A 15,602-nucleotide genomic window follows, 5' to 3' on the forward strand; every position below is an offset into this window, starting at 1 on the left:
CTCATGCTTGAATGGATACTACAGCCAGTTAGATCAGTGTCATCCAATTTGAGAAGTCACACTCCTCAAACACCCCAAAGACCTGAGACTCGAGAAATCCTTATCTGAGGGACCAACATGTAGTTCAGTAAGAAAACACTTTTAAATTGTGAATTAACAGTAAAAAAGAGAAGTATTTTCTTTACAGCATTTAACTTGAAAAGAATTCATCATAAGTGCTGTGATGGATTTGAGGTGACTGTCAGTTTGGCACCAGAAATATGTTTCTCAAACACACATAGTTCCCAAGAATATACCAACGAACCTCATAGGTTCTGAAGACCGCAGTTAAAGAAACACATTTTGATATGGTTCCTCTTATATCTAGGTTCATTTTCTCCAAATAACTATACCTTCATTCATTAATGTGTCATTTCTTTCAGGAACTATTTTCTGAGTCTCAAACATATTTCATAGCACTCTCGAGCTTGAGGTTCTGCCTGAACACGCTCCTCCTCCTTTTCTTTTGTGACTCTTCATTTCATATGGAGTTAAACCTGAGCTCCTATATGTGGCTTTCATAATTATCCAAGAGTATTTTCTGGACATTTCCAATTCTGACCCATTTCTGTAGTCCCAAAAGAACTCTTAGCACACAGCTCTGTCCATTTACTTAACTTATTCATTTCTTTAGTAACCACTGGCTGCATTCTAATTTCTTCAGAGAACTGTGCCAGGCACTTCCTGGGGTTCAAAGAAAAATTCAGCAGAGTCCTCCTTCATGACAGACCCTGCCATCAGCACTGGAAATCTCCCTGCAGAGGGCTTATTGTCTAATAACACTGTGCTTAGGGCCACAGGGTTGGAATCAGATCTGTGTGAATTTGAGTCCCGGTTCTGCCGCTTAACAAGGAGTCACACAATCACTTACCCACACCTGAGCCCCAATGTCTCCATCTACCCAAGAGTGGGCGAATCGCATGGCGTTGTTGTAAGCATCGTCTGAGAACCAAGGTAACGAACTGACTGCTGATCCAAGGCAGGCACTCAACCGTAGGATTTTAAGGGCCGCAGATGTGGGAATGAAGAACTCCATAGAAGATAATGATGGAAACTGAGAGAAGTGAGTGAGATGTTAGTTCGGAGGGAAAGGAAATCTTCACAACACCCTGTCTCAGCAGGATCACCCTTCCTTCTTTCCAGCCATTCAGGTTCCATGAGGGACCAGCCCAGGTTGCTCATGTCCTAGGGTCCTTCCTGAGCATTTCAGACCTGGGTGCATCCCGCACTCACACTCAGTTCCTACCTTGTGCCGGGCCCTGCCATCAGCCCAGAGAGCCATGGTAAGACTCACCATTTCCTTTGAAAGTCTCGTGGGCTGTCTTCCTGTCCTCTCACCTCACCTTCTGACCTCCCAGATTCAGCCTGTGTGCCAGGGCTTCCCAGCCCTCTCTGTGGGTGGTGGAGAAACACATCCCCTTCTCCACCTCACCATCTCAGGAACACAGTCCTTTCCCCCTGGCCTTTTATACTCTGGGGCCAGAATCCAAATCATCTATGAATCTCTACCACTCAGTTTAGCCTCTCCCTCAGTGTGTTTCAAGGAGCACTAATCTTACAAAATGTTCCCAGAAGAAACTGTTTCTGGGGCCAACTAATTATGGGAAACATGGCTCTCTGTATCATCCTCTTGGAGATTTAAAGTATGTTTTGACTATGAGAAATCTTGCAGTAAGGAAGCCTGTTGATATTTGCCTAACCCAGCATTTCCCAAACTCACTTGTCCATGGAACCCTCCTGCAAGTGACAGCCACACACAATCAACAGGGCCAGGCTCCACCTGGCATGTTCTGGGAAATGTGCCGTATGTAGCTTTGTTCCGTTTCCACTTTTGTTAGCTTCGATGGCAACAAGATTGAAGGCGCCCTGAGATAAGTGACTTTGTTTTGAATTGTTTAGTAATAATAATAGCTAATTTGTAATTCTAAGCACCAGATGGGCATAAAGTAGGTTCTCAATAAGTGCCCCATGACAGCTCAGCCTCCCTGGAGTGATCATTTTTCAGATCTCAAATTTACCTGACTCACACAAATATCATTTGGCTTTGGCTGTATGCATGCCCGGCCTCATTGCTTTGGTGTATTTTTAAATAAACGATTTTTAGAGCAGTTTTAGATTCAGAACAAAGCTGAGCAGAAAGTACAGAGATTTCCCACATACCCACCTCCCCACATGCATAGCCTCCCCCACTATCAACATCCCCCACCAGAGTGATGCATTTGTTACAGTCCATGAACCTCCATTGACACACTATTGTCACCCAGAGTCCACAGCTCACATCAGGGCTCACCACTGGTGCTGTACATTCTATAGGTTTGGGAAAATATACAGTGGCATGAACTCATCATTGCAGTATCACACAGAGTAGATCGTCTGCCTTAAAGATCCCTGTGCTCCACCTGTTCATCCTTCCCCACACCACCAGGCCTTATCTTTCACTGTGTCGGTAATTCTGCTTTTTCTAGGATGTCCTGTAGTTGTAAGCACACGGGGTGTAGCCTTCTCAGACTGGCTTATTTCACTCATTTATGCATTTAAAGTTCCCCCATTATTTTTTCATGCCTTGATAGCTCATTTCTTTTTGCGTTGAATAATATTCCACTGCCTGGAGACACCACAGTTTATCCATTCGTCTACTGAAGGACATCTTGGTTGATTCTGAGTTTGGGTGATTATGAATAAAAACAAATAAGCTTCCATAAACATCCATGTGCGGGTGTTTGTATGGATGTAAGCTTTGGTGCATTTTTGGTGTGTGCTCTTGAAAACTGGGCTGACAGTTATCTGAACCAAGCCTGGAGAGCAGGACGTGCCCTGGCTGGCCCCTCACCTGCTTCTGAACAATGAAAGGCATTTTGACCCCCTACACCTCAGGAACGTGACTTCTAGAGGGAGGCTCGGCCTGGCCTGAGGCTGAGCGAATTATCTAGCTCTTAACTTAGGAGTGTCTGATGGTAAAGAGAGATAGGAATAGGCAAATAGCACTTTGCTTCTTAGCAAGAAATTGCAGCAGGTAAGTTTGGAGTATAGAAAGAGGAAAGATGGTTTTAAGTGTTTCTTTAAGCAACTCTCCAAAGATTACAAACTTTCATGAGAATAAGTGAATTTTCTGGTTCAGAGATTGCAGTTGAAATCTGTTCTACCTTGTAGGCAATTTGATCCATGCCGAACAGAAATGTAATAGAGGAACGGAAGGGTGCTAACTTAAGTCACGACTTGGATTAAATTGAGAAATTCAGGTCTTGTTGTTAGAAAGTATGGCTCCCATCTCATAAACAATTCTGAATCTGCAGCCTGCAAGCCCCAACCTGGGCCTGTCCTTGACTGAGTTTGTTCCCATCAGATATTCATTGCAAAGCTTTTGGGGGACGTAGCACTTGCGTTCTAAGTGGGCTCTGAGATAACTTACTGGGGTTCCACTAGTACCTTGTGAGCCATTGCCACTCCCCCTCTATGATGACCTCGCCCAGGGCTAAGGGGAAAAAGCAGCAGGGCCCCCATGGACCTATCCAAAAGGAGATTAATCCAGGGTACTCAGGAAAATCTGTGTTGGAAATCCCTGAAAAAACATGGAAGCAGCATGGTGTGTGATTCAGTACAAACTACAAAAAACCTGGAGAAACAAGCCTTCCATGTGAGATTCGTGGGAGCTCTGTGACCTTATGCCACCAGCTCTAAATCAGTATTCCCTCACGTGTTTGCATAAACTTAGTGATAATACTTATTGTAATTTAAATTAATTAAAATAGAATAAAATGAAAACTTCGGTTCCCCAGCCTCGAAGGCTGCCGTATCCTACACACAGTGAAGAAGACCCTGCCAGAGAAAGCTCCCCTGGCCCCTGTGGAGAGCCGGGCCTTACGGGAACGCTCTGACACTTGCTGCGTGAACTGGTGACTGCAGAAAGGAAACAGGCTCACATGGCACACGGGAGGGTTGCTCCAGCCCTTTTTGGCTTTCTTGGCAGCAGGATGCTGATCAAGGTACAGCGAAACCTATCAGTTCGAATACACACTGGCAGAACCACCGCAGCCCATGCAAGGCAAGGGCCTGAAAGGGGCAAGAGTGTGGGAGAACCAGCCCCACCCTACTCCCCGCAGACCCAGCTTCCTGCTTGACAAATGTATACAGAGGCTGCTATTTCTCTTTGAAAGCTCCCATGTAGATTTCATTAAAAAAAAAAAAAAAACCTCAAAACTCACAAGATTCCCACTTACTTAAAGATCACTGTCATAACCTGGTTAGCAATCATCACACACAGCAGGCCTGCAAAGGGACCAACATCTGCTCAGAGTGAGGGAGCCTGGCCTAGCTCCACTGAACCAGTTTAAGAATCAGACTGAACCAGTTTAAGTATCATTTTAGATCCCAGGTTAGCTTGCTGGAGCTGCCATAACAAAGCACCATAGACTGCATGGCTTAAACAACAGACATTTCTCTCTCACAACCCTGGAGGCTGGAAGTCCCAGATCAAGGTGTGGGCAGGGCTGGTTCCTCCTGAGGCCTCTCTCCTTGGCATGCAGATGCCATCCTCTCCCTGTGTCTTCACACGATCATCCCTCTGTATGTGTCTGTGTCCTCATGTCCTCTTAGGAGGATGCCAGATTGCATCAGGGCCCATCTGGTGACCTCACTTTACGCTAATCACCTCCCTAAAGGCCCTGTCTCCAAATCTAGTCCCATCAGGGGTAAGGACTTCAACATAAGAATTTGGGCAGGAGAAAATTCAACCCATAACAGATTCATACCGAGATGTTCAAATCACCTGGGCAAAATTGGGACATTGTTCTCTCTCACAGCAGGACATCATAGGGTTCATTTGTTCAAATGCTGGAACATTCTTCAAACCCTGTCTTAGAATCTCAGAGTAGGGGCCTCAGAGGGCCCCTCAGTGAAACTGCCTCCATGGTGGCTGCACCTGAGCTGCTGCCTTGGGGGTGACACCCCTGGAACTCGCCCCAGAGTCACCCACTTGTCACTAAATGGTGCCATGAGCACAGCCTCCCCAGGCAGAGCTGATTTGATCACGAGCTTTGACTCCTGTGATTGGCCTTGGACATTTTTCTTACCAGTGTGTTATTTTCCTATTCCTATTTGGTATTCTCTAGTGATTCGAGTGCATAGGTAACTAAGTTTCCTGTTTTAATGACATATTTAGGAAATTCTGATATCATTTCAAGTATCTTTAAAAACAATCTACTTAATTGTCAACAACCAAGTGTATGGAAAGTTACGTAAAATCCTGTTTACAGATGAGAGAAGGCGGCTGCTGTGGTGACAGCACACAGTCAGCAAAGAGGTCCAGAGGATGACGTGCAGCTTCCCGGCGGCCTGGAGAGCTCCCCAGGTATCACCCCATCTCGCTTCCATCTCAAGGCTCTGGGCACCCCCCTCTTGCAGACCTGCTTCTATTTCTTTGGACAGTTTGGGAAAATCACGCTCTTTAACCCTAAACACTTCGGATCACTTCAAAACAAGATACTCAGAAAAGGGAAACTCTAATCCGTCAACCAGGGAAAGATAGTAACTGTCTAATCGCACAGCATCCCACAGTGAGCAGCCAGCGGGCCGGGACAGAGCAGATGGTGCATCCAGGTGCCTAGACTGCCCCACCTTTGAATTCAGAGGAAAAAAGTCCCAGTTCACTGCAGCAGCATTACTCGGGATAAGGCCATGATCTCATAACCTCTCAGTAGTGGCCGTGGGGTGGGGCTGGCTTCTGGACACCCAGCTCAGCTGTGTTATCACCTTCTCCCATCCTGTGGGAGGGCGTGTGCGCTGATCACTCCTGGTGTGAGCACAGAGAGGGGTCGACGCGGTCGGTGCTGCTGAAGGCCGCCGTGCATTTGTTCTGTCTAACATACATGCATTGGTCACCCAGGGGGCTGGTAATGGTGAGTGACACAGACACACAGAGGCTGTCGGGTGCTGCTGAGGATGGTGACTGAGTGAATCATGGGCGGTGGGAACAGGCAGCAGGAGGTGTTGCAGGAGAGGCGGAGACCTGTGGCTCTGGGAGCCCTTAGGTGGGAGGAAGGATCAGTGTCTCTTCCAGTTAGGTTTGAAGAATGGTGCAGGACTCCCTGGTGAGCCAGGTGGACATGAGCTCAAGCTCCTGGGCCCGTTGCCTGGGATGCATCCCAAGGCACACACCAGGACCTAACCAGTGTCTTCAGCCTCTGCTAGGAGCTTCCAGTCAGAGTCCCCCTGCACATTCAAACGTGTGACAAGCATTCTCGATGCTTCATCTATGCCCAGGATTTGACTCCAGCCAGTCTTTGCACAGTTGTCCACCTCCCTGTTCACTTTTAAGTCATGGATAACAAAGGGTGGAGATTTGATGGTGTTGCTGTCTTCCGCCAAGTGTGGGATAGCCCACAGGGCCTCTGAGCACTTCACCATCCATTCTCTAGCCATCTCTGTCTGTCCCAGACCCCTCAACCTTTGATCTGCTGCCAGGCAGGAAGACGTTTAACTGATTTTGCAGATTGGGACCAAACAACTTCGGTGGGTGGAACGGCTGGTGCGTGCGCTTCCTTTCCCTCCCCCAGTGTCAGGGCACTGAGGCTGGAGTTGGTGAAGCACTAGGGCTCGTGCAGCAGGTGAGAGGAGGGAAGCTCCTCCCTGGGAGGGACAGGCACCCCTACTCGCCTTCACGGAGCCCTTCTTCAGCTCCCAGTATGTTAGCAGGAGTTTCAGGAAAGAAACAACAGAGGCCATCAAATACACAGATGAAATTTTTAAGTGAAAGGAAATACTGTCCAAAACTTTCATTTTAGAAAGGAAAGAAGCATTTCTAAAGAAGCATTTCTTGTCCCGAGAGACAAGAGGGCCACCCATGGTTGCTCAGCGTGGGCTGCCGACGGCCGCCCGGGTCTGGTGCATGTGGTTTCTTGTCTGCTGTGCACTGAGCACAAACTACATGCCAGGCTCTGCCCTGTGCTTCTAAGACATTATTTTTCAATACTCATGGCAAACTTATCATGTAGATATTGATGCCTCCTTTACAGAGTAGAAAACAGAGGCTCACAATGCTGACAGCTTTGCCCAAGGTGACACGCTAACCTGTGCTTCCCAGGCCTGTGTGTCACCGAGGGTCTTACCACAATGAAGATTTTGATTCAGTCCGTCTGGGTTGGGGCCTGAGATTCTGAATTTCCAAGAAGTTCCAGGTAATGTGAGTACAGGAGGCCCGAGGACTGCCCCGTGAGTAGCAAGTCTCTAAACCAGCATCTCTGCTTATCGTCAGAGAGGTGCACAGGCTGATTCTGCAGGCCTCTCCTGGCTGACGCTGGCCTCGGCACCCAAGAGCAGAGGGAACTGGTCCTGGCTGTGGAGATTCAGGGCCTCACCTGGACTGTGATTCTTGAGGCCATGACCATCACAGGGGCCCATGGGCGGGGCCCTCACACACCTTCCAGGTCACCCTTTCTCTGCCCAGCAGGGTCTCGCTTCTGTACCGAGGTTTAACCCTGTGGCACTGAATATTCACAGCTTTTCACAAACGCATGTCACTGATGAGATTCCTACAATGTGGACCAAAATAAGAGACATCGTTTTTACTGAAACTGACACCACCCCATGATAGACAAAAAAGTAAAAACACTGAGCATTCTGACACTGTCTTGTTGCCTTGTTATTTGAAGAGGCAATAAATGAATCAATAAGATATTTAGGACATTTCAGCTGGCAAACTCAAATATTATTCAGCCGTTGTTATCAAAAGCCAGATTGCACTTAGCCCATAAAATACTGAAGAAAAAAACTGCTATGAATAATATTTTATAATTTCTTGGTGAGCGTTTGATATGTACCTACACAGCACAGCAAAGCATGCCTTTGCCTGTGATTCTACCACACCTCACCAACGCGTTTGTTAAAACAGTCTGCACGGGGCTGTAAATGCTGATGCCAAGGAAAAAGTAAAAAGGAAAACTATATTACCTGGGGGAAGTGGTTTTACTTGATATGACTGAAACAGATGCTGAACAAAACACATCATCTAGAATCAAGAGTATTGGGATTCACAAGTAAATTCATCACAGAAATGTTTCAGACTCTTTCGAGGTATTGCGTCCTTGAGTTATTCAATAATTTGTTGTTAAGGCAGGTGGAGGAAAATAAACTTTAGATTCACACAGACCTGGGTTTGGATTCTGTCTCTGATGAATATTTGCTGCGGATGAATATTTCTGGGGAAGTTATGTAGCTAATTTTGAGTTTCTGGATAACAGAGCTTTCCACTAAAGATTGATTTTACAATTATGTACCCAAAATTCTACTCTTCTTTTCTTCTGTTCTTTTTTTTTTTTTAATACTACGATGGTTTTTAGTATGTTCATAGAGCTGTGAAATCATCACATTTTTGTCATTCCCTAAGGGAAACATGCTCATTAGTACTCATTTCCTTCTTTCTTGCACCCACATCGCAAGCCCAGGCAACCATGAATCTACTTTCTACTTCTACGGATTTGCCTATTCTGGACATTTCATATAAATGGGATTATACAATATGTGGTTATTTCCTTAATCCAGTACAGTTTTTCCCATTTGCCTCCTTTGTACTGTTATTGTCAAGTATATTACATTTCTGTATGTTATGCGTCCAATAATACAATTCCATACTTATTGTTCTATGCAGTTGCTTTTGAAAACAGGAGAAAATATATGCATTTATACTTTTTTTAAAAAGTACATAATTACCTTTACTACTGCCCTTTTTTTGTGTGTGTGGATTTGAAAATCATATGAGTTCACTTGTTTTCAGCCTGAAGAATTCCTTTAATATCTCATAAAGCAGTTCAGCTAGCAAGAAATTCTCTCCGTTTTTGCTTATCTTGAAATTTCTTTATTTCACCTTCATGTCTGACAGATGGCCTTGCTGGATATAGGATTGTGGATTAATAGTTTCTTCCTCTGAGCACTTTGAATATGTTATCCCACTGCCTTCTGGCCTCCATCATTTTACAGAGAGATCAAGTATTAATCCTACTGGGTTCCCTTCTTTGTGGTGAGCCATTTTATTCTGTTCCTTTCAAGGTTTCTCCTTGTCTTTGTCTTGAACATTTTGATTCTGGTGTGTCTAGGTATGTGTGTCCAGGTGTGTGCATCCAGGTGTGTGTCTAGGTGTGTGTGTCTAGGTGTGTGTGTCCAGGTGTGTGTGTCTAGGTGTGTGTGTCCAGGTGTGTGCGTCCAGGTGTGTGCATCCAGGTGTGTGTGTCCAGGTGTTTGTGTCCAGGTGTGTGTGTCTAGGTGTGTGTGTCCAGGAGTGTGTGTCTAGGTGTGTGTGTCTAGGTGTGTGTGTCCAGGTGTGTTTGTCTAGGTGTGTGCGTCCAGGTGTGTGCATCTAGGTGTGTGTGTCCAGGTGTTTGTGTCCAGGTGTGTGTGTCTAGGTGTTTGTGTCCAGGTGTGTGTGTCCAGGTGTGTGTGTCTAGGTGTGTCTCTTTGTGTAGAGTTTTTTGGGCTTCTTGAATGTGTAGGTTAACATTTTTCAGCAAATTTGGGAGCTTTTCAGCTATTATTTCTTGGACATTTTTTCTGCTTGGAACTTTTTTTCTGCTTCTTTCTCTCTCACATCTCCTCTGGTACTCTCATTAAAGGTGTCCCAAGCTTCTGTTCATTTTTCTTAATTATTTTTCCCTCTCTGTTTTTCAGGTTGTATAATCTCTATTGACATAACTTCAAGTCTGCTGGTTCTTTCTTCTGACTGCTCCAATTTACTGCTGGGCCCCTGAGTGAACTTTTCATTTCAGTTATTGTTCTTTTCAACTCCACAATTTTTTGTTTTTTAAAATAATTTCTATTTCTTTATTGATATTCCTTATTAGATGGGACATTGTCATCATAATTTCTTTTAATTCTTTTAACATGGTCTCCTTTAGTAACTTGAATACGTTTCTGTGGCTGTTTTGACACTGGCTGTCTTTGTCTGTTAATCCGATGTCTGGAATTTGTCATAGTTTCTGTTGCCCTCTGTTTTCCTGAGCATGGGTCGCACTGTCCCGTTTTCTTGCATTTTTGTGGAAACTGGCATTTTAGGTAATATATCGTAGCAAATCTGGATTGTGACCCCGACCCCCAGGGGCTGCTATTTCTGTGTGATTGCTTGCTTGTTTATTTGATTAGGGACGTAGCTCTGATATTGCTTCTCAGAGGGCACAGCCTTGGACTAGCACACAGTCTCTCTGACCACCTGTGGTATCTATGGTTTCTTCTGGGCTCTCTGTTAAGCTTCTGCTGGTCTGTCTCTCTTTGGTGTCACACACAGCTGTTAACATCCACTAAATGCAAGTGCTCTATCATTTTTTATGATGCCTGGGGCACAAATTGCTCCATAGACTCATCCAGTGAACATCAGGCCCTTTTGCAGGGGCAGAGCGTTGCCAGCTTTTCAAGTCTGCTCAGACCCCTGGAGCTCTTCTCAACAATCTCTCTTCCTTGTTCCCTCTGTTTAAGTTCTATCTAGTCTACCATTTCACCCACTCTTAATTGTTCATCAACAAAATCTCCACTATTTTTGCCAACTTCCTTGGGCTTGAACTTCCGCATGCTGTTCTCCAAGTAAAGTCTGTCACCTCAGGGACATGCTCTGCTCTTAGGTCTCCTCTGCTCCTGGGGACCGTGATCCAGTTCCACCAGAGCGACACCCTTGCTGCACGAGCCAGTAGCTGGGTGGGCATGGTAGCCTCTTGTCTTCCTAGCTTGCCCCTCCAGACATGGAACCTCCACACTGTGAGTGACTTGGTGTGGGGCAATCCAGGCAGATGTGCTCAGTCTGCCACACCTGGGATGGGGCTCCCACCCTCTGAGGACAAGCACAGGCTGAAGCAGGGGAGCCCTAGTCCTCTCAGTTGCAACTTCCTGGAACGGTGCTTCTGCAGTGCACACTGAGAGGGATGAGAGATGCTGGTGGCCTGCCTTCCTGGGGTGAAACCACAGCCCTAGACCAGGAGCCGGGAAGACAGACCACAGCATCTTGTTAGCTGGACCTTCCTGGAGCAGAGCTTTCATCACAATGCACTTTGAGGGTGGGGAGCGGTGGATTGTGGCTCTGATACCACTGATCCTTACCGTTCTTACTGAGAGTTGATTATTTATTTGAGTAAATATTTATCCACCTGCTGTATGCCTTTAGGATAATTTCTAGTTTTAAAAAAATGAATGTTCGGCGGTTAAATGGTTATTTCCTTGGATAGAGGGCCTGCCAAGCTCCTCACACCACCATTCCAGAAGCTCTCCTCTGCTGCTTATTTTTGAAAATAAAATTTTACTGGAACATCCAGACATGCTCATTCCTTTATATATTACCTACCCACGTCTTCACCCTTCAACAGCAGAGTTGGTAATTGCAACAGAAACTGCATGGCCCGTAAAGCTTAAAACAGTTATCCGGCCCTTTACAGAATTTTTTTCCACTGCTTGTCCTAGATAATAATTTGATACAAATTTGTGCTCATTTGTTAATTCAAAAATGCGTAACTATTTATATGCTGGGATAAACCAAAGAGACACAAAGTTTCATCCCTCAGGAGATTTCAGGTTAGAAGAAAAGATCATTTTTAGTCAAAGAGACCACAAACATAGGCCAGGCTTGGTGGCTCAAGCCTGTAATCCCAGCAGTTTGGGAGGCTGAGGCAGGAGGATCACTTAGAGTTTGAGACCAGCCTGGGCAACATAGTGAGACCCCGTCTCTACGAAAAATTAAGAAAAAAAAATTGACCACAAATATAAATCAGACCACGACTATAATAGATATGGCCTAAGAGATATTCCCTGACTCAGGAAGACGCGGCAGACATGACGAGGAGACTATACTCAAGAAGACTCCCATGAAGAAGTGAAAATGGAAGCTAAATTCTGAAGGATAAGCCAGCATTAGCAAGGCCAAGAAGATCCCTCAGGAGCTGACCCTGTGACAAGGATTGGAGTGCAGGCTGTTTATTTCCAAGAGCGAGGAAGATGGCCAACAAAGGGTACGCTTAAAACCAGTCACCACTGTGGGCAGCTGGAGCCTTCTGCCACTGTCAGACTCTGGGAGCCAATGCAAACAACAAAAGCAAAAACAAACACCCAAAAGAGTGCACCTGAGATGTATTCGCCCCAGAGGGCGAGGAGACGGATAGATGTCCGTAACCAAGGTCTCCTGAGGGCTGTGCCCTGACGCGTTTATTCCCTGGAACTTCTGCCTGTGGATGGAGCCGGTGGCAGCAGATTGGGTTTTAGCTGCGGGACAAAGACCTTGGACAAGGAACTGGGGGCACTGGCCCCTGGGAGCTGGCTGGGGGGGCACTGCAGTGCCACGTGTAGAGAATATGGGCAAGGCCCCAGCAGTGGACGTTATGGAGGTACTCCAGGCAGAGGGAGTATCACCAGCAAAGGCCCCGTGGCAAGGGAAGGCCACAACCAGGGTCCAAGAGAAGTGGGCAACAGCAGAGCCACGTGGAGCCAGGGACTTAGTGGACATAGGCCCCTCGTTTCCTGGCACGTGAGACGGTGTCCTTGGTTATCCTGCCCTAGAACATGCTTAAAGGTGTCCTATAGTCACTTAAGAATTCAGCCAATACTGTAGTGCCTGTGAGCATCAGATGTTTCATTATTTAAACTCCAAGTATTCTTGTATGTATTCATTTCATTAGTAAGAAAAATAGTGGTCAAAAGGTGAGGAATTGCCCATATCACACAGCTTGTAGAGCTGCAACCACCACAACTGAAGCATCAAAAGGAAAGGAAATCGTGAACAAAAGTCCACGATGCCTCCAGCACACGCACAGGGTCTTTAATTCACACCTTCCCCACGGACTGGGCTGAAAGGATAAGCTCCACATTCGCAGCATATCAGTGTATTTTTTCATTAAAGATGATTCAGTACTTGCAAGGGTCATTTCAGCAGCTGCAGGCCAAAGGATGGAGTCTCTTGTCCCTTCCTAAGAGGAGCACGGTCATGTGGATCCCTGCACCCTGCCTCAGTCTGAGGAATGCATTCTTCATTCTGTGCCAGGCTTCCTAATTAAGGGACAGCTCAGATGCCACCTCCCGCACGGCAGAAGGATGGAGTCTCTTGTCCCTTCCTAAGGATAAGAGGAGCACGGTCATGTGGATCCCTGCACCCTGCCTCAGTCTGAGGAATGCATTCTTCATTCTGTGCCAGGCTTCCTAATTAAGGGACAGCTCAGATGCCACCTCCCGCACGGCAGAAGGATGGAGTCTCTTGTCCCTTCCTAAGGATAAGAGGAGCACGGTCATGTGGATCCCTGCACCCTGCCTCAGTCTGAGGAATGCATTCTTCATTCTGTGCCAGGCTTCCTAATTAAGGGACAGCTCAGATGCCACCTCCCGCACGGCAGAAGGATGGAGTCTCTTGTCCCTTCCTAAGGATAAGAGGAGCACGGTCATGTGGATCCCTGCACCCTGCCTCAGTCTGAGGAATGCATTCTTCATTCTGTGCCAGGCTTCCTAATTAAGGGACAGCTCAGATACCACCTCCCGCACGGCAGAAGGATGGAGTCTCTTGTCCCTTCCTAAGGATAAGAGGAGCACGGTCATGTGGATCCCTGCACCCTGCCTCAGTCTGAGGAATGCATTCTTCATTCTGTGCCGGGCTTCCTAATTAAGGAACAGCTCAGATGCCACCTCCTGCACGGCAGAAGGATGGAGTCTCTTGTCCCTTCCTAAGGATAAGAGGAGCATGGTCATGTGGATCCCTACGCCCTGCCTCAGTCTGAGGAATGCATTCTTCATTCTGTGCCAGGCTTCCTAATTAAGGAACAGCTCAGATGCCACCTCCTGCACGGCAGTCACCCTTGACCGTCCCAGGCTGGGTCAGGTGCCCCGGCTCTCTCTATGCTTCCCCAGCACTCTGCATTGGGCTCTTTTTTACCCTTCATCAGGCTGCGTGGGACATAGCCTGATCCCGGATCCTGGCTGTGAAGTCAGCCGCGTGGCTTCGGCGGCACACCATCGTGGCCGTGGGCTGGCTGAGTGCTCAGCTCCTCAGCACCTTGGAGACACCTTGGCCCTGCTCGTGGTCCTGCTGTGGGGCACTGGTCAGGTGAGGGTGGGGGGTTTGCAGTGATTAAAATACTCCATTACCCGGGTATGCAATCCGTTCAGATATTGGCAGGTGATCCAAGTCAGGCCAAATAAAATTTGCCCTGAGAGTTTATGAACACTGAGAGATAAATTATGAGTCTTTCTCTAGGGATCTTGCTACAAGGGATAAATGGATGCTGCTTTCAGGAAGCCTTATGAAACAGAGAATAGTGAGAACAAAATACAAAGAGAAGCAGAGACAAGAAGACAGAGAAGTGGACGGAAAGATGCAGGGATGGATGAATGGGTGGGTGAACAGGGGGTGGAGGGATGGGGGAGGGAGGAAAGGAGAGATGAAGAGGTGGATGGAGGGATGGGCAGATGGATGGGGAGGGAGGCAAGGGAGAGGGATGGAGGAAAGTAGAGATGAAAGGATGGATGTGCACACGGATCAATGGATAAAGACATGGGTGAGTGGGTAGGTGGGTGGATGGGTGGATGGAGGGAGGGAGGGAGGGTTGGATAGATAGGTGGGTGGATGGATAGGTGGATGAGCAGCAAAGAAACAGTTTCTGACAAAATTATTTAAACTTGTATATCTAGTTATGACTTCAGCTAGAATCTTTCACTAGATTTTTATGATGTGAGCCAATAAATCCCCTTTGGATTCAGCTAGTTTTGCTAGGTTGCTTGCTACCAAAAAATTTAAAATTTGCGTAATATATGCTCCTCTCTCTCTTGAATTCCCTGCTTTGCCACTCGGCTCGTATCTGGAACCGTCTCCCTCACTGCTGGCTATCTCTAATCCCCTCCTTTTCCTTGGCCCTCATGCTCTTAACCACGCCTTCTTTCCTGTAGGAACTGTGCTTCTATAGGAAACCGTCATTCCACTCGCTTGAGACTATGCTGGGGAACAACAGCAGTTCCAAACTTGCCCACAGCCCAGGAGCGACGTGCACGGAAGCAGGAACATCCTGCACCTTCATCACAAGGACTGACTAATGGTGGTTCCCTTTAGCTACAGATGACTCCATCCTTCCCACTCTCACCCTTTAGATGACAGTCTTCCCCCTGATCTCCACACCCAGCTCCCTCACTCCCAGCTCCACACTTGCTTCCTGGTTGGTCCTGGTGGGCCCTGGTGGGTCTATGGGACTCAGCAGGCACCTGTGCTGATGGTTTCTGGGTTCCTGGATGTTTGCTGCTGGTGCCGCTTCTCATCTTTCTCATGAACATTTCCAACTGCACCACGATCCCACTGAGACACCTCTCAGGGAACTCATTGTGTGGAGAACTGAATGCTTCTCCTCCTGCATCCCATAATGCAGACAGTGGCTTCTCCACCCTCCCAGGCCCCAGCCCCCCAGCCCAGAAACCCCTCAGTCCTTTGTCTCCTCTCCTAAATCAACAAGCCCTGTTGGCTCTTGCCAGTGAAGTTCCTCTCACTCTTTGGCCTGCCTGTCACTGTCCAGTCCTCGTTAATTCTTGCCGGATTTCCTGTGACCATCTCTTAGCTCCAGGCATCATCTTGCCTC

The sequence above is a fragment of the Pan paniscus genome, chromosome 6 (assembly GCF_029289425.2).
Source record: "Pan paniscus chromosome 6, NHGRI_mPanPan1-v2.0_pri, whole genome shotgun sequence".
NCBI lineage: Eukaryota > Metazoa > Chordata > Mammalia > Primates > Hominidae > Pan > Pan paniscus.